We start from the raw sequence: 20,452 nt of genomic DNA, 5'->3' as shown, positions 1-20,452 counted from the left end.
TACTAATTGAGTGTATGTAAACTTCTGACCCACTGGGAATGTGATGAAAGAAATAAAAGCTGGGAAAAAACAATTCTCTCTTCTATTATTCTGACATTTCACATTCTTAAAATAGACAGACCCACCCACACAGACAGAAATACAGACACACACCCAAAGTCAGACACACACACCCAAATAGACAGACAGACATACACACAGACACACCCACACAGACAGACACACCCAAAGAAAGAGAGACAGTCACACCCACACAGACAGACCACACCCACACAGACAGACACACACACCCACACACAGACATACACACCCACACACAGACAGACCCACCCACAGGCAGACAGACCCACAGACATACACACCCACACAGACAGGCAGACATACAGACCCACACAGACAGACAGACAGAGACAGACAGACAGAGACAGACAGACAGGCAGACACCCACACAGACACCAACCGATTGGGAATGTGCTGAAAGAAATAAAAGCTGAAATAAATCATTCTTTCGTCTATTATTCTGACATTTCACATTCTTAAAATAAAGTGGTGATCCTAACTGACCTAAGACAGGGAATTCTTACTAGGATTAAATGTCAGGAATTGTGAAACTGAGTATAAATGTATTTGGCTAGGGTGTATGTAAATGTCTGACTTCAACTGTACACACCCACCCACAGACAGACACACCCAAAGAGACAGAGATACACACCCAGACAGACAGACCACACCCACACACAGACAGATATACACACACAAACAAAGACACCCAGACAGATATACACACCCAGACAGAATTGCTTTTATAATCATTGGCCAGTACAGAGAATTAAATAAAACCACAAGTCCAAATCCCTATCTCCATCCATGGCTAATTAAGGAAAGGAACAAATTTAGCTAAGGATAACACAAGATTACTTTTTTCCCCTGCCAATGACATTTGGCTTCTGGGGTGATGCGATTGGTCTGAAGTCAAATCCAAACTGGCTTCCCTTGACACTTTTTTTGGTGTGCCAGGACCATTCACAGCTGAGCTCAGCTCACTCAGTTTAGCAAAAATGTTCCAAGTGAGTCCAAATGCTCGCTGGCTTCCCTTGCATCCAATGCTACGTGCGGCAAAAAGTCTAACTCTTTTTGACCAGACAGCATCAGATAGATGGTTACACATACTGAGACAGAGGAGCGCTGTTTCGTTCGCTCGGATGCTTTCTCCAGTGAGATACATTCAGCCTTTAGCAAATTGAAGGAAATTAATGAAACAGAGAGACGAAAGACAAATAATTTTCTTCATTTTATTCTTGGTACATTTTTCAGGGAAGCCTGGCTTCCCCTTGCATACATGAACACCCACCACTGGTATTGCCGCGCATTCCAAACTGTGTCAGACATGCGTGTGTCCTGTTCTGGACTATTCAGCAGGAGTGTGGGTTGCTAAGAGGTATCTCAAAAACAAACATGTCCATAACAGAGCAGTATGTTATTTTTTTAGGTATCCACAAGTTTGCACCTATACTGGAAATAACTGGGAAAATGGGCTGGAAACCCTGTGGGGTGAGATGGAAGGCGTGCATTGTGAGACTTTGGAATAGACTGTTGGATATGCCAATTTCCAGAATAGCCAGCAAAGTTTTTCAATAGAAACAGGTCGGCCAGATGGGACCAGTGGGCCGGCCAGATGGGACCAGTGGGCCGGCCAGATGGGACCAGTGGGCCGGCCAGATGGGACCAGTGGGCCGGGCCAGATGGGACCAGTGGGCCGGCCAGATGGGACCAGTGGGCCGGCCAGATGGGACCAGTGGGCCGGCCAGATGGGACCAGTGGGCCGGCCAGATGGGACCAGTGGGCCGGCCAGATGGGACCAGTGGGCCGGCCAGATGGGACCAGTGGGCCGGCCAGATGGGACCAGTGGGCCGGCCAGATGGGACCAGTGGGCCGGCCAGATGGGACCAGTGGGCCGGCCAGTTGGGACCAGTGGGCCGGCCAGTTGGGACCAGTGGGCCGGCCAGTTGTGACCAGTCTTGATACCTTCGCCAGTCCCATGTACATCACCAGGGAATTAATTTTATCCTCTATTGTCCTTTCTACCACGATATACAGTGGGGAGAACAAGTATTTGATACACTGCCTATTTTGCAGGTTTTCCTAGCTCTCTGGTCTTGGCCATTGTGGAGAGGTTGGAGACTGTTTGATTGAGTGTGTGGACAGGTGTCTTTTATACAGGTAACGAGTTCAAACATGTGCAGTTAATACAGGTAATGAGTGGAGAACAGGAGGGCTTCTTAAAGAAAAACTAACAGGTCTGTGAGAGCCGGAATTCTTACTGGTTGGTAGGTGATCAAATACTCATGTCATGCAATAAAATGCAAATGAATTACTTAAAAATCATACAATGTGATTTTCTGGATTTTTGTTTTAGATTCCGTCTCTCACAGTTGAAGTGTACCTATGGTAAAATTACAGACCTCTACATGCTTTGTAAGTAGGAAAACCTGCAAAATCGGCAGTGTGTCAAATACTTGTTCTCCCCACTGTATGTTTGCCCTTATTCCAGAAAGCCCACCAGATATACCCTGGCATTATGTGGCAGAGCGATGAGGAGAAAATGAAATGTTTTTGTCCATTGTGTATTTCCGTTTGTGGAATTTTTAGATAAAGCCTGGAATAAAAGAAAAAGGGTGGCCTATAATTAAGTAATACAAATATTTAGCTCCAGATATATAGTGCATGTATGGGGCATGTATGTATATAGATTGTGTGTAGGCCTGTCTCACAATTGAATCTTCTCTTTGTGGCAGACCGGGTTCAGACCGGGTAAATTTTTCTGGATTTATGTGTTCTTTTTACTGCTCTAAGGTTTTTATTATTACTTGTATAACCTGATCTATTGTTATGTATTGATGTATGTTTCATTCTTTATGCGGTGCACATTGCACAGAACAACAGAATAACTATCATTGTAATGTTTGTTTGTGTGTCAATTAGTCCAGTAAGGGATGGGTTGGGAACTGGCGATTTGAAAATAAAATGTAATTCATTCATTCACAGACATAATCAATGGGGTATTAATCTAGGGGCAGCACGGGGAGGTGGAGAGATGCATGTAAACCCCCTCAGCTCCATTAGCAACAGGGTGATTTATTAAAACAAGCTGTGTGTGTGTGTGTGTGTGTGTGTGTGTGTGTGTGTGTGTGTGTGTGTGTGTGTGTGTGTGTGTGTGTGGTGTTAATACTGGCTAGGCCGGGAAGCGGCACACATGGCTGGGAACTGATGATTTGAGATCGGGATGTGGCTGGATGGGGGTGCAGGGCTAGGGAGGGATAGCTGGAACAGTGGTATAAGGGTGGGGTGGTGCATAACTCCACGAGGGTCTGTCCCTTCTCACCCCTCCCTGTCTGATTCAGATCGAGAGGGATGGAGGAGTGGAGGAGGGTGTTGGGAGGACATCATTAGAGTGAGAGGAGAAGAGGAGGGTGTTGGGAGGACGGCATTAGAGGAGTGAGTGGAGGAGGATGTTGGGAGGACAGCATTAGAGTGAGAGGAGAAGAGGAGGGTGTTGGGAGGACAGCATTAGAGGAGTGAGTGGAGGAGGATGTTGGGAGGACAGCATTAGAGTGAGAGGAGAAGAGGAGGGTGTTGGGAGGACAGCATTAGAGGAGTGAGTGGAGGAGGATGTTGGGAGGACAGCATTAGAGTGAGAGGAGAAGAGGAGGGTGTTGGGAGGACGGCATTAGAGGAGTGAGTGGAGGAGGATGTTGGGAGGACAGCATTAGAGTGAGAGGAGAAGAGGAGGGTGTTGGGAGGACGGCATTAGAGGAGTGAGTGGAGGAGGATGTTGGGAGGACAGCATTAGAGTGAGAGGAGAGGAGGAGGGTGTTGGGAGGACAGCATTAGAGGAGTGAGTGGAGGAGGATGTTGGGAGGACAGCATTAGAGTGAGAGGAGAGGAGGAGGATGTTGGGAGGACAGCATTAGAGGAATAAGAGGAGAGGAGGGATGTTGGGAGGACAGCATTAGAGTGAGAGGAGGAGGGAGTTGGGAGGACCGCATTAGAGGAGTGAGAGGAGAGGAGGAGGATGTTGGGAGGACAGCACTAGAGGAGTGAGAGGATAGGAGGATGTTGGGAGGACAGCATTAGAGTGAGAGGAGGAGGGTGTTGGGAGGACAGCATTAGAGTGAGAGGAGGAGGATGTTGGGAGTAGAGGTCGACCGATTAATCGGAATGGCCGATTAATCGGGGCCGATTTCAAGTTTTCATAACAATCGGAAATCGGTATTTTTGGGCGCCGATTTGCCTCTTTTTTTTTTACACCTTTATTTAATCTTTATTTAACTAGGCAAGTCAGTTAAGAACACATTCTTATTTTCAATGATGGCCTAGGAACGAGGCAGAAGGACAGATTTTTAACCTTGTCAGCTCGGGGGATCCACTCTTGCAACCTTACAGTTAACTAGTCCAATGCTCTAACACCTGATTACATTGCACTCCACGAGGAGCCTGCCTGTTAGCGAATGCAGTAAGCTAAGGTAAGTTGCTAGCTAGCATTAAACTTATCTTATAAAAAACAATCAATCAATGACTGTCATTGCTCCAATGTGTACTTAACCATAAACATCAATGCCTTTCTTAAAATCAATACACAAGTATATATTTTTAAACCTGCATATTTAGCTAAAAGAAATCCAGGTTAGCAGGCAATATTAACCAGGTGAAATTGTGTCATTTCTCTTGCGTTCATTGCACGCAGAGTCAGGGTATATGCAACAGTTTGGGCCGCCTGGCTCTTTGCGAACTAATTTGCCAGAATTTTACGTAATTATGACAACATTGAAGGTTGTGCAATGTAAAAGGAATATTTAGACTCATGGATGCCACCCGTTAGATAAAATACGGAACGGAATAAACGTTTTGTTTTCGAGGTGATAGTTTCCGGATTAGTCAAAGGTATATGGTTTAGAGAGAAATAGTCGTCGCGTTATAATTCCAGTAATAACTTGTGGCTGAATTTGAAAGGGGTTCCTTCGTTATTTTACCGTTCATGTCTTCCATAGAGAATGTTTTGATCTACTTCAAATAAGGTCTGTGTTTCGTGCAGGCTTAAACCGCCTCGACGTTTTGATACCCGTGTAAATCTCACTAGGATAAGGGAACGTTTGTCATCATATTTTCATAAATCCACAATACAATTTTTTTTAATCTTCGCTTATATTTAGCCAATATTGATCAGAGTTACCTTGTCCTATGGATATCTACACAGTTATAAAATTGGCACGGTGATGTAAGCCTACACGAAACACAGACCTTATTTTAAGTGAATCTAAAAAATAAACCGCTTTCAGATTTTGCTAGAATGTGTCATGGGAATTATGACTCGCACTTTGGTTGTCAATTCTTACCATGCCCATTATTAAAATAGGATTTCCTGCATATAGAAATTAAAGTTTTTGTTTTCAACATTCATCACAGGTATTTTTATTCAAACAGTTGAGAGTATTTGTCTCCTAAGCAGACTCTTCAGTATCATTGTCACTTCAGAGCTGTGTGCGTGTGTGTGTATTTATGTATTATATCAAGTTAAAATAAAAGTGTTCATTGTTCATTCAGTATTGTTGCAATTGTCATTATTACAAAAATGTGTGTGTATGATATATATATATATATATAACAAATATAAAAACATTTTGTTTTAAATAATATCGGCCGATTAATCGGTATCGGCTTTTTTTGGTCCTCCAATAATCGGTATTGGTACCGGCATTGAAAAATCATAATCGGTCGACCTCTAGTTAGGAGGACTGCATTAGAGGAGTGAGAGGATAGGAGAGGAGTATGTTGGGAGGACAGCATTAGAGGAGTGAGAGGAGAGGAGGATGATGTTGGGAGGACAGCATTAGAGGAGTGAGAGGAGGATGATGTTGGGAGGACAGCATTAGAGGAGTGAGAGGAGGATGATGTTGGGAGGACAGCATTAGAGGAGTGAGAGGAGGAGGATGTTGGGAGGACAGCATTAGAGTGAGAGGAGAGGAGGATGTTGGAGGACAGCATTAGAGGAGTGAGAGGAGGATGATGTTGGGAGGACAGCATTAGAGGAGTGAGAGGAGGATGATGTTGGAAGGACAGCATTAGAGGAGTGAGAGGAGGATGATGTTGGGAGGACAGCATTAGAGGAGTGAGAGGAGGAGGATGTTGGGAGGACAGCATTAGAGGAGTGAGAGGAGGAGGATGTTGGGAGGACAGCATTAGAGGAGTGAGAGGAGGAGGATGTTGGGAGGACAGCATTAGAGTGAGAGGAGAGGAGGATGTTGGAGGACAGCATTAGAGGAGTGAGAGGAGGATGATGTTGGGAGGACAGCATTAGAGGAGTGAGAGGAGGAGGATGTTGGGAGGACAGCATTAGAGTGAGAGGAGAGGAGGGTGGTGGATGGTAGACAGGCATTAGGAGTGCTGCTCTGCTTACGCTGCGGTTGACCATTGCAGCAGCACCATTTATCAGACAGGCCTCCACAGAGCTCCACGGGGTAGGAATTTATAATGCAGACTCCTCCTGATCTAGTCCCAGAAACTAACTCTCCCTTATACCAGTCCTTTGTCTGGAGAGATCTGTCTGTCTGTCTGTCTATTCTTTCTGTCTATCAATTTATCTTTCTGCCCCTCCCCCCTTTCTCTCTCCATCTCTCCATTCCCCCCTTGGGCGTCTCCTTCAGATTAGGCCTGGGCAAATGCAACACGACTCATCGGACATAAAGATATGGTAAAATATGGGCCAGCGCTCAGAGAGCAGATCTGTAGAGACAGCATGGGAGGAGGATCTGAGACAGCAACAACATGTCTGTTTAAATCAGTGGTCTGTACATCTGCAATGTCTGGCAAAATATATAATTAAAATGGTAGCTACACAGAGAGAAATCCCATTGTTCGTCATGAATTTAAATATTTTAACGTAGGATATCGATAGAGCATAGGATAGATATTGTAGGGTAGGATATAGAGAGGATCATGTAGGTGTGGTTATAATGTAGATGTGCTATAGGGAACTGCAGCACATTATATGAGTTTAGGTGAAATTATATTCTAGAGAGAGAAATAACAGAACAGACTGAGTGAACCAACTGTGTGCATCAGAGCAGCAAATATAGAGCTGTTGGCAAATTTGTTGAAAGTCGCAGAGGGCTTCGACTGGAATCTGAATAGAAATGAGCCAATTAGCAGGCAGTGTGTGTTTGTGCGCACATGTGTGTGTGTGTGTGTGTTTCTGTCTGCAGACACGGCTGATACTTCCAAAGTGCCCAACATCTCCCACTGCTAGTCTGGTGTAGAGTAGAGAATGAAGGGAGGTGGCCCTCACTTTTATTATCCACACTGGTGGCTCTTAGAGTGTCTGACAGATCACACAAACACACCCTCGTCACGCATTATTTATTCTTTTTTATTTGACCTTTATTTAACTAGGCAAGTCAGTTAAGAACAAATTCTTATTTTCAATGATGGCCTAGGAACAGTGGGTTAACTGCCTTGTTCAGGGGCAGAACGACAGATTTTTACCTTGTCAGCTCGGGGATTTGATCTTGCAACCTTTTGGTTACCAATCCAACACTCTAACCACTAGACTACCTGCCCCCCCGAGCTGCACACACACACACACACACACACACACACACACACACACACACACACACACACACACACACACACACACACTTCACCCTGCTCCTCTCATGTGGTTCCGTTTCTGTTCCATATTATTCCCTACTCTGATGAGTGTTTGGCCTATGTATCCACTAGAGAGTTTAGCCTGTGTACCTTTAGTGGCCAATTAAAACCCCAGCCTCCATTACAGTCAATTAGCTCTCAATCTCCCGCTTCATTTCCCTTGTTAACCCATCAACCCCTGGACACTTCACACAATTTACACAGTGCTGGTTAGAGTGGTAGCAACATTTACTATCATACTGCACTTCAACGCTACATCATGATGTTAATTAATGCTACTGTAATCCCTTTGTATTCATGTCAGGGTTTCTATTAGCTGGTAATAGCCGGCTTTTGGCCGATAAAAACAATTGAAAAGCCAATAAATAAAATTGGCAACGGCCAATTGTCCGGGAGAATAAGAAAAAATCCCAAGCAGAATAATGCTTTTTAGCCTATACACATTGATGGAAATTCATTCGACTGGTCATGCTTATTGGTCTATAGGTTAATTTGTATAATTTTGTGGAATTAAATTGGCACGTGTGTACAGTATATTTGTTATGCATCTTATTTGTCACACACGTACAGCATGCAGATACAGAGCTTTGGGGTGTAAAATCTGTCAGACAGCGCGAGAGCTGCTGGAAGCGAGGCTTCATCAGCGCGTCACACACCACTTTGTAATGAGCTGGAGGCAGTATGCATTTTGAAAATATATACTTCATTGTTTGAAACCTGAAAGTTTTAATACATATTATGAGGCATATTATGAGGCACCTTGTTACAAAGCAGCCTAGCCAAATCAGACCATATCCATGGAGGCAATTATTTTATATCAACTTTGTCCAGTAGCCAAAGGCACAATGCTAGTCATATTAGCAACCCATGCTAGTTATTGCATATTAGTTCTCCCCTCTTTCTAAATTTCTAACTAATATTTTCATCTCTGTGACATGAAACTGCTGACATGCGGTGTGCTTTTGACAACTGTTTTCCCGCTAATTGCATTATGGAAAGAACATGTGCGTGTAGTCTACTGCCTTGTGCACATCGCTGAGCTTTATAATGTGAAGAAATAATAGTTCATCAACATTTGAAGATAAACGCTCTGATCTGTTGCATCAGCCTCGTTAATGTAACCTAGGCTTACTGCAGGGCTTGACATTAACTTTGTCCTTCAGACAAGTGGGACTGATTTTTTACTTGTCCAATAGATACAAATACTTGTCCGAAACTCAAGATTCCGTAGTAGTAAAAAAATTACTTGACAGATGCGATTTGATATTTATTGTTCTTTTTTTAATAACAGTGAACAACCCCTGACTCCCCAACAATATGGAACCTAAAACAAACTGAATCTGAATACAATAAAGAACATCAGTGAATTCATTGACATTGTCCCTTGTGGGACAGAATTGATTAATTACTGTATAATACTGAATAGAATAATAACCTATGCCAGGCTAATTAAAGCTGCTGGTTGCCATAGTGCCTTACATAGATAAAGAGATACATCTCTACAACGTAGAGATCAAAATGTCCCCAAAGTTTTTCCTGCAACACCCCAAATAGACAATAGAAAAGGCAGGGGACCCCACTTGGAAAAATTATATTCCCTTTACACTGGCTGTGTTCATATTCTATGTCCTGCAGGCTGTCCCAACACAAAATAATAACATGAAAGCAAGTTCTCATAGTGTAAACATTTCTTAATTGACACTAAACGGTTGTATTCTATAACCACTTAATTTGTTTGATACAATTACAGTTCTCAGGGGATCCCATTTAAATTTCAGGCCCAAATGTACCCGACATGGCGCTAAACTCATACAATAATACAGAGCTGCTAAAGAAATTGTAGGCCTTCCACTATTTGTCACATTGCTTAGTCTAGAAGTTAGACCAGAGATATTAGAGAAAGGAATCCCATTGGGTAATGAATGGAGGAACGTATAATGCCTCAACCAGCAGACTGAGTGACCAATCGCGTTCATGTTGTTATGCTGCGTTACGCAATCCCTTCTCAAAGGCAGGGCATGGGTCGAGAAACCTGCAGATCTTCCTCAAAAGTACGTCATGTCACCATTCCAAAGCTATACGATATTAAAGAGAACAAGTTCATTATCTCACATCTCGGAAAATATTTGTAATATTGTACTTGTTGACGAAATTCATGCTAATGTTGGGTTTTTGAGTTAGCGCTCAATTGACTCCTATTCACTCCTTGAAGGAGGGCTCTACTTGTCCCAGAATCGCTCAGAATGCACAGCATGGCCCATTGACGATACAAGGACAACGTACACATTGGCCGTTAATATGATTCCAAAGGAGTTTCCCCATCTCCCCAAAAGTATCTCTGGTTAGACGTAGTTTCACGAGCCGATGCTAAATAGCGTTAGCGCAATAACAACAGTCAATTGCGCTAACGCTAGTTATCAACTAGCTTCAAACTACACGCAGACATAAAAATGTTATCCACGAGTTCATCTGAATGTGGGGAAGTAGATAAATGGCTTCAATGCCAAAATACCAAACTATCCCTGCATAGCTAGCATTAGCTGATAAATGTAACGTAAACTCACCCCATTCCGTACAAATGTGCGCAACTGCAACATTCAAACGAGGCTACAAAGAAAACTAATGGGACTGTAGCGACTGTGTTGACTTCAAAATCGGGGGTGTGAACTAGGTTTCTATTCAAGCGTTGATCGACATGGTAATGGCTCTATTGTATTGGAAAAAAGTTGAAAAAAACGGACCCTCCGTTACATCTTGACGTGTCATGTCGTAACATACAGCACGCATAAAGCAACTATTTCTGTCTTACAATCTCTCTCCACCAGGTGTAGCACTTCTCTCATCGTTTAAAAACAAGAAATGGACAGTGACAGGGTAAGGGGGGATACCTAGTAATTTTTTGCATCATCATTGCATGCGATCATCATTCTCAAAGCCGCTGTTTATTTCTAAGATCACTTTAGCACCACCCTAAAAACCCGATTCAAATTCGACACAAACCTTCAAATAGGTATGTAATGACACATTATATAAACTCTTTATAGTGTTTTATTTACATTTTAGAGGCGATAAGGTGATAAGTTGGACAAATCGAGTGAAAAAAAATAAAAAATCCCACACATCTCTCCTCCTCACTATAACGCATTAGTTTCGCTTCCCCACCCGCCATTTTTAAAAAGACCCGACGGGGCTCATTGCCTGCTTGAATTAGGCAGAAATGGGCAGCGTTTAGGTCATGTAATTGATTATGTTGGAAAGGGGAGAAATTGTGCTTTACAATGGTATTGACATTACAGTTGATCTGGAAGTATTACGTTTTTGGGGCGCTAAAATAAGGGCAATTGTACGGATCAAGGCGATGTACGAGTTTACGTGAGTTTACGTTAACCAGTTGGTGGCTAATTGACTGGCAAGTAATGTTAGCCTGCTTTTTATGCTAACGTTAGCTAGCTAACTTGGGTGTATATAGCCAGCCTGTGAACCTGTTGGTCGGTTTTAAAATCAACAATCGCTCTAACAGGTTCTATTTTTATGAACTTACGTATCTGCAATACCGGGGAAATCCTGACACGTTGAGCAGTACATGACATCTCCCTCTGTGTCGACATATTGAACCCATGGAAACTCACAGGTCGGAATTAATTTTCCTACCCTTTTTCCTCATATGCTGCCTTTTTAGCAGGTGGTTCAAGGTTTGGTAGTGGTGGTGGACGATGGGGCGCTTCCTGGTGCCTGGCCAGCTTTCCCTGCTTGTTGAAAAAAAATGTATTAGACAGCTATCTACCGCTCTCCATCTCCTAGAGAGAACACCGGCAAGAGAGTAGGCTATATACATTTGAAAACGGAGGTAAAACCGCAGGCACACACACGGGACACGTGACGAAAGAGAGACATCAGACGAACCACTCCAACTCGCAGCTCAATTCATTTCGCCAAATCTCTGTAGGCTACTTGATGTGCACTGATAGATAGACAAGTGTCTCCGTGCAGAGATTGGGAGTTGACAGTGCACAACACATCGCATCCTTAGGACACTTTGATAGGATTAATTGTTAGATATGTTATTTTTACTTGTCTAGATTAGATTTTCCTTGTCCAGCATTTTTTCCCACAGGCAAGCGGGCAAGCATTAAAGTCCAGCCCTGCCTACTGGTTGTGTGAATTTGGAATCTATCGTCCCAGTATCTGTTTGGAATAGGCCATTTCTTTCTCGACAAGTTGACCAATAGAATAGGTAAACTTTTCTACAATGGGGGATAGCAGATTGACATAGGCTAATGAAAGTGCACATCAGAATTTGGTCAGAAGGACCGGTACATTGGTGCATCCTCGACTTGCATGTTCTGTTAATATGAACTACAATAATCTAAATGTGATTTCTGTCATTCTGAACACCATGGGTGGACGCCCTAATCAGGTTACGCACCCAATGCCTATGGGTCTGGTAAATTTCTCAAATGTCCGGTAAATTAAAATGCTGCATGTCAAATGTCTAACGCCACATTTCTCTAATGGTAACCCTGATTCATGGACATTACATATGATTTAGAAACGTATCTGAGTAAAATAAGAACAAAAGGTTTGTTTTGTCATTCAAATTATGGGAAAGCTTAATAAACCAATTAGGCACATTTGGGATAAAACATTATGAACAGATATACAATGGTTCATTGGATCAGTCTAAAACTTTGCACATACACTGCTCCCATCTAGTGGCCAGAATCTAAATTGCGCCTGGGCTGGAATAATACATTGTAATTTCTCTTGCAATTTTTTTTTAAATAACATGTTTTACTAGATCTAATATGTTATATTCTCCTACATTAATTTAATATTTCCACAAACTTCAGTCTTTCCTTTCAAATGGTACCAAGAATATGCATATCCTTGCTTCAGGTCCTGAGCTACAGGCAGTTAGATTTGGGTACATGTCATTTTAGGCGAAAATTTAAAAAAAGGGTCGGATCCATAAGCGGTTTTAAAAAACGTTGTGCTTCACTGAACAGCAGCTGCAGGTGGCTCTACTCTCATTTTCAGCTAGGCCTCTTGTGGATGCATGAATTTAAATAATGAATTCAACACATCATTAAAAACAGATTACAGAAGCAGCAGTAGCTGCGAATTTTATTGTGGCATTATAAACAAATGAACAAAGTAATTTGATATATGATACTGTATTTGCCATAAGCTCTTAGCTGTTTCAGGGGCTGTTACTAACTCCCTTACTTGAGAGCCAAAACATGGAGCAAAACATTTATCCCTTGATGAGGAACTAAGAGTACCACAGGGCTGTAGAGGAGATTGCATGTCTTTGTAAGCTGCTTGCCCTCCAGAAAACATGTGTAATCATCCCTAGATTTGTATAATATTTGGAGAATTATGTAAAATGTTAAGATTTCCAAGAAACGTCTAGAGTGCTTATCTGTCTATGAATGAATCCTTGGAGGGACTAACAAGAAAACACAAACACGCAAACACACTCTGACTCATGCACGCTTATACACACAAACGCGCGCACACACACCTCCAATCACACCCCCCTCTCCGACCCCAGTGACAGCACAGTATTGATTAAGTTCTATACACAGAGAGCCCAACTGCTGTGCTGCATATTCCTCATTAGAATTTCTTGAGGAGAGGGGCTCAACTCAGACAGGATGAGAGGGGCTCAACTCAGACAGGATGAGAGGGGCTCAACTCAGACAGGATGAGAGGGGCTCAACTCAGACAGGATGAGAGGGGCTCAACTCAGACAGGATGAGAGGGGCTCAACTCAGACAGGATGAGAGGGGCTCAACTCAGACAGGATGAGAGGGGCTCAACTCAGACAGGATGAGAGGGGCTCAACTCAGACAGGATGAGAGGGGCTCAACTCAGACAGGATGAGAGGGGCTCAACTCAGACAGGATGAGAGGGGCTCAACTCAGACAGGATGAGAGGGGCTCAACTCAGACAGGATGAGAGGGGCTCAACTCAGACAGGATGAGAGGGGCTCAACTCAGACAGGATGAGAGGGGCTCAACTCAGACAGGATGAGAGGGGCTCAACTCAGACAGGATGAGAGGGGCTCAACTCAGACAGGATGAGAGGGGCTCAACTCAGACAGGATGAGAGGGGCTCAACTCAGACAGGATGAGAGGGGCTCAACTCAGACAGGATGAGAGGGGCTCAACTCAGACAGGATGAGAGGGGCTCAACTCAGACAGGATGAGAGGGGCTCAACTCAGACAGGATGAGAGGGGCTCAACTCAGACAGGATGAGAGGGGCTCAACTCAGACAGGATGAGAGGAGCTCAACTCAGACAGGATGAGAGGATGAGAGGAGCTCAACTCATACAGGTAAACAGGATAATAGATGCATTCCAACACTAGTCTCTTCCTGTCAACACAACAGGCTCTCTGCGCTCGCACGTATGCACGCACACAGGTATTTCAGAGGAATTCCTCCAAGGTTAAATAATCTAAGGACGAGCCAGGAGGAGGGTCTTTAAATAAACCGAACAGGGGGGCTGTAGAGCAGGGAAGACAGTGGGCCAAAGGAGGACAGGGGGTCTGAGTCCAGGAAAGGGGCTGTGGACTGAGGCGTGGGCCAGACCATGGGCGGGAGGCAGAGGGGCCCTGGCTAGGCGAAAGGAAGCTCTACTGTGCTCCGACAGTATTCCTGAAGAGACTAAAAATAACCACACAGTAAACAGTCCTCCCGGGAGTAGCTCTAGAGGACAGTGTGTGTGTGTGTGTGTGTGTGTGTGTTTTACTATACTTCTGAGTACCAGAAGTCCTCACAAGAATTGTAAACCAATAACAATTCAGAGAAGTGAGGTCATTTTGACGGTCCTCACTTGTAAAAAGGCTATTTTAGGTTTAGCGGTTAGGTTTAGAATTAGGGTTAGTTGTTAATGGTTAAGGTTAGGGATATAGGATTTTGAATGGGAATCAATTGTTTGGTCCCCAAAAAGTCCTCATAAGTATGTGTGAGAGTGAGTGAGAGGCAACCCCAGTCCCAGAGGTATGGTATGGGATGTAGCTTGTCAGATGTCAGGGCCAGTAGTTTGGGGAGCGGCTCATCTGGACAAAGAGGCCCCAGGGAGGGGTGCTGTTCACTGGGGGGATGACCCCACATCTACCCCACTATCCCAAAGCCCTGGGGAGGTGGGAGGAATGTAGCGAAGCACTGACAAAGAGATCCACTACGACCCTGCTATTCTCAGTTATAACAGCTGTGTGTGTGTGTGTGTGTGTGTGTGTGTGTGTATGTGTGTGTCTATACACTTTCACATGCTCAAGTCAAAGGGAAAGGAATGGACGCAGCAGCAGTCCATGTTATGCAACAGTGGTAAGGTAAAGATATTAGCTACCACTGAGACAGATGAGTTCATTAAGTTCAGCCCCGGGATAGATTTAATGGGGAAAGTCAGATATGATGATCCATATTATCTGTCTTATTACCTCTGTAATGCTGCAGTTCACAGGCTGCAGTTCACCATTACGCTGGTGTAATCTAACATAATATAAGCCAGGTGCTCAGGCATGGGTCTCTCTTTCTCTCGCTCCAACTCTATCCATCTGTCTATCTGTATTTCTTTCTGTCCTTTATTTTTCTCTCTCCCCCCTTCTCTCTCTTTCTGTCTCCATGATGAATGACAGCCACTCTCCTCCTATCATAAAGAGGTAATGTCAGCCTGCCGCTGGGTTTAACACTTTCTGTGGACACATGACACTATTGTGATGACACTCTTGTGATGACACTCTCATGCCCCATTTGCCCACTGTCTCAAGAGATAAATCCATTTGTAAGTCAGTGAAGGATTATGATAGCTAGCTACACGCTAGTCCCCTTGGTGCCCCAAATGGGTCACTCTTACCAGCCTGTCTGGTGCAGACGTAAGATTACGTAACTGTGTGTGTGTGTGTGTGTGTGTGTGTGTGTGTTCATGTCCAACAGTATCCTTTAAATACTTTCCCCTTGATTAAGGAATTCACTAGGGATTTTTCTAGTTAATTATAAGGCCTGAGTCTTTGTCTAGACACGGGAGAGTTAATTTCCTTTGTTTTGTGGACTTGTCATGTAAGCCACCCTGTCCTTTGTGTGTACGTACTTCAAATGTCCCTGTCACTGTCATTGTTTTTGCTGAGAGACTTCTCTACCACCACACGTTGTTCACTATTTGTTTTAGTCTCTGTAACTATATCCTTCTCCGGGCACCAACGTTACAAAAAGCTTATAGGCGTTTCAAGTTGTCGGCGCCGCGTCAGAGCTTTGAAAGGGCGTTTTTTTTGGGTTCCCATTGTTTGTGGTCGGAGATTATGAGGCCATTCTAGGTGGGATCCCAGCCAGCTAGGACTAGCAGCTTCCTTCACACACACAACGTTACTCTCAGCTCAGGGAGGCAGACTTTTTAGTGTCTTTCTCGCTCTCCAGACTTTGACGTTTTTCCACACAGAGAAATGAGACACATTCCTTTAGAAACGGCACGTCACGGTTTTGCAGAAAAGTGACCTACAGTAGAATCTGCCAGTGAATCATTTTCACGATCACTATGCTTTAATATGGGGAAAAGTCATAATATACACAGAAAATCTGATAAATAAATATTGAAGGTTACTATAGCGACAGCACCGGCATACAAGTCCAACTTAATTTCATTACATTTGTTTTTACGTATACATCCCCCCCCATGTTGCTTTCAATAAAAATAAGTCATGGCCCGGGAATGCTTTGAAGCCTGTCTAGCTCCCAACAGGTAGAGACTCAGCCACAGTAGATATAAAAACCTGCTACAGTACCACTGTTTGATGTAAACTGCTTTGAGAGAGAGCGAGAGAGAATGAAAGCGAGTCCCCATGCGCCCTCCTCGTCTCCTACTCCTTTTTAAAAAACACTACTGTATGGAGGAGCTCAGTCCTGCCTCCCACCATTCTGCACCAACCTGTCTAGTTCTATACAGCAAGCTATTCAAGATGGCTGGGATTCAGCCAAAGAGCCTCCACCTATAGCACCATGGGCATACTATATATTGTTTCACAGGAAATGAAACAGAAGGGAAGTATAAAAATAACACTGAAACTACTGTGGTAATGAAACTACTGTACTGTAGTAGCACCGCCAGCTAGAAACGCATGACATTTCCCAAATGGCACCCTATTCCCTACTTTTGAGCAAGTAGTGCACTATATATGAAATAGGGTGCCATTTGGAAAGTAGGCCCCTATTTGAACCCCTTCTGAACAGATTCTACAATGCTGTTGTTTTTAATACACAATATTTGTTAATTTAATATAACTGATGTAAGACCCTATTAAAACATGCAACGGGCAAAGCAAACACATTACAGTTAGTTGCCATTCACTTGCAACCATCACAGACTGATATTTTCATAAATAGTGAATGAACTTGCTGGCTATCGTTCAGCAAGATGATTCAATCAAGACATCTCAATTCCTGGTTCTGTCTCTATTCTCCATCTATATTCTGCTGACCTCTAACATGCTGCGTGCGCATGTTGATTTTGTCCATCCACACCAGACGCGATCAGGACACGCAGGTTAAAATATCAAAACGAACTTTGAACCACCTATATTAATTTGGGGACTTGTCGAAACGCATGAAACATTCATGGCCATTTAGCTAGCTTGCTTGCTGTTTCTAGCTAATTTCTCCTGGGATATAAACATTGGGTTGTTATTTGACCTGAAATGCACAAGGTCCTCTACTTCGACAATTAATCCACAGATAAAAAGGTAAACCTAGTTAGTTTCTAGTAATCTCTCCTCCTTCAGGCTTCTTCTTCTTCTTTGGACTTTATATGGCGGTTCGCAACCAACTTTAAGGTGCATTACCATCACCAACTGGACTGGAGTGTGGACCTCAGTTCAGCTTTCAATCACCCACGTGGGTGTATGCTCCTAAAAACCAATGAGGAGATGAGAGAGGCGGAACTTGCATCAAGCGTAAAAATTGCCCATGTTCTATTTTAGCGCCTGGCTATGCAGACGCTCGTTGACGCACGAGAGCAGTTTGGATGAAATGATTGAATAACATGTATGTGTACATTTATTTTGCAACGCTCACACGTGTAATGCAAGCAGTGTGGTTAGCATGTAACAAGCCTTAATAATATGGGGGCCTGCCAGGTGGCACAGCGTTCTAAGGCACTGTGTTGCAGTGCTGATGCGTCACTACAGCATCAGGTTCGTGTCACAGCCGGGCCATGACCGGGAGACCCATGAGGCGATGCACAATTGGCCCAGCATCGTCCGGGTTAGGGAAGGGTTTGGCCGGCCGGGTTCTCCTTGTCTCATTCTGCTCTAGCGACTCCTTATGGCGGGCCGGGCGCCTGCAAGCGGACTTCGTTAGTCAGTTGGGCGGTGTTTCCTCCGACACATTGGTGAGGCTGGCTTCCGTGTTAAGCCAGCAGTGTGTCAAGAAGCAGTGCGGCTTGGCAGGGTCGGGTTTCGGAGGAAGCATGGCTCTCGACTTTCGCCTCTCCCGAGTCCGTAGGGGAATTGCAGCGATGAGACAAGACTGGAACTACCAATTGGATACCATGAAATTAGGGTAAAAGTAAAAAAAAAAATGCTAAAAAGAATATCTGCTATGTCTCTCTAGGGACATTAAACTGGAGTTAAGCATCGTGTTCAAGGGAGGGATAGACAGCATTGATTTAACACTCGAAGATCTGGCTTGGTGATACTCCCAGAACACTGGTATTAAATTCCACACACACTCACACACACCTACCTCTTGTTATCAGTCTGGCGGGCTAGGCTCGTGTCACAGTAATAGGCTGTACAGATGACAAGGCACACAGGAGCCTTGGATGGAGTTATGACCACAGTAAACAAAGCCTTGAAGTGTGGCCCTGCAGAGGAGAATACACACACAATCACTGATGATGGATTCGCAGCAGCCTTGTAAATTGTTTTGGGTACTCAAAGAATAAACGGTACGACAACAGAAATGCTGTAAGTGACATCGAACATCTCTCACTGAGTTACAGTATGCCTAGTTCACACAGAGGAGAAAGGAACGAGGCATTAATGGAAATCAATAGGAGACTGAAAAGTGTGGTTGGCCGTTTCCAAAAGTCAAAGAGGATCCTTTCAAAAAGACAGAACAGAGCCAATGTTATCTATCATAATGGTTGCTTTTTAAAGTCACACAGTTGTCAGATACAGTATGTAGGGATTGCAGGTGTGTATGTGTGACTGTCTGAACTGTGTGTGTGTGTGTGTACTGCTGTGGCTGTGTGACTAACCAGACCCCAGCTGTTGCAGACGCCACAGCAGCGAGTAACGCACGCACACACAGAAAGCCTACTGGGAAAGCTATGGGTACTGCTGCTCATCTCCCATAATCCTTTACTCCGCCAACACCACAGCTGCCAAGGATATCCCAGGGGTTGACATGGCCCAGACGTCTCTCTCTGTCTCTGATGTTCCGTACAGTACACTACGTAAAGAAATTTAAACTGAACTCCACACAGTACAGATAGGAAGTCAACATCTAAATATATTGTAAATATCACATTTTAAATCTGACAAACAGGAATAGGAAAAAGTAGCTAGACTGATTTCTATCGAGCATGAACTATTCGATTGGACGACAGCGAAAGAAAAGTGTTGCTGTGTAACTTCCCATTCTCTCGCTCTCCCTCTCTCCGAGATGGAGTACCCTACCGTGATACTGAGTGCCCTGCGGGCACACAAGGCCGCCACGCCAACCTACCCATCCATCACCTAGCAACCCCATCACCCATGGATACAGAGAAAAGAAGGATGAACTGACAGACTGAACAGACCTTAACCTCCCGTCCTCGCCAAGAGACTGACAACGGGGATTTTTTCCCAGATCTAGAGAGAGAAAGAGTGAGAAAAATAGAGAAAGAGACAGCCAGACAGACACATAGCCCTGTCAATACTATGTGATTATTCAAGGTGAGAGTTACAGCCAGATAGTCAGTCAATAAGATGCCTATAGAAGAGAGATGGATCGATGGCCATGAGGTACAAGCTATTCATCACACAATCACTCTACAAGACAAGAACTGCAATTTGCTGGGCCTATTCACAAACAGACTCCCATCTGGAGCTCGCTCTCTCTGGATAAGAGCAAAATGGGACAATCTAACAATGGGGTGGGGGCTGTGTGGAACAGGTTGAGAGACTGACCATGATGGGAGAAGAGAGCAGATGAGGCGTGTGGTGGTCTGAGGGGGATATGAATCAGGACAAGCATATACTGTAGGCTAAAGGAGTGAGACATTCCAAAACACTCAGCACAGGTCTATAGAGTATAACATAAAACCTGCTTAGTTTTTGAGTTAAAGTTATTTTTCACAGTTGTGGTTGAAAACATCCTAAAATACACTATATATACACACACAAAAGTATGTGGACACCCCTTTAAATTAGTGGATTCGTCCATTTCAGCCATTGCTGACAGGTGTATCGAGCACACAGCCATGCAAACTCCAGAGACAAAAATTGTCAGTAGAATGGTGACTTTCAACGTGGCACCGTCATAGGATGCTACCTTTCCAACAAGTCAGTTTGTCAAATTTCTGCCCTGCTAGAGCTTCCCTGGTCAACTGTAAGTGTGTTATTTGGTTTGGGTTGGCGCCCCCCCTTGGGTTGTGCCGTATTTGACCATGCTGGTAATTTATGAACATTTGAACATCTTCTGTTATAATCCCCACCCGGCACAGCCAGAAGAGGACTGGCCACCCCTCATAGCCTGGTTCCTCTC

At 44.0% G+C, this 20,452-nt stretch overlaps 1 protein-coding gene across 4 annotated transcripts in view; it reads right to left on the bottom strand.

Moving 5' to 3' along the window:
* The window catches only part of LOC139555069 (phosphoprotein associated with glycosphingolipid-enriched microdomains 1-like), a 78,862-nt gene that overhangs the window by 34,725 nt on the left and 23,685 nt on the right, over positions 1-20,452 (bottom strand). For 2 of the 4 annotated variants that reach the window (XM_071368519.1, XM_071368518.1), the window contains exon 2: positions 18,446-18,566. The exons of the other annotated variants lie outside the window; for them this stretch is intronic. The gene's annotated coding sequence lies outside the window, so the exon portion shown is untranslated. The remainder of the gene's footprint in view (positions 1-18,445; positions 18,567-20,452) is intronic. 4 annotated transcript variants of the gene reach the window in all.

This window comes from Salvelinus alpinus, chromosome 26 (genome assembly GCF_045679555.1).
Source record: "Salvelinus alpinus chromosome 26, SLU_Salpinus.1, whole genome shotgun sequence".
NCBI classification, from domain to species: Eukaryota; Metazoa; Chordata; class Actinopteri; order Salmoniformes; family Salmonidae; genus Salvelinus; species Salvelinus alpinus.
Note: the sequence above shows the minus strand (reverse complement) of the source record. Positions and strands in the feature narration are given on the sequence as shown.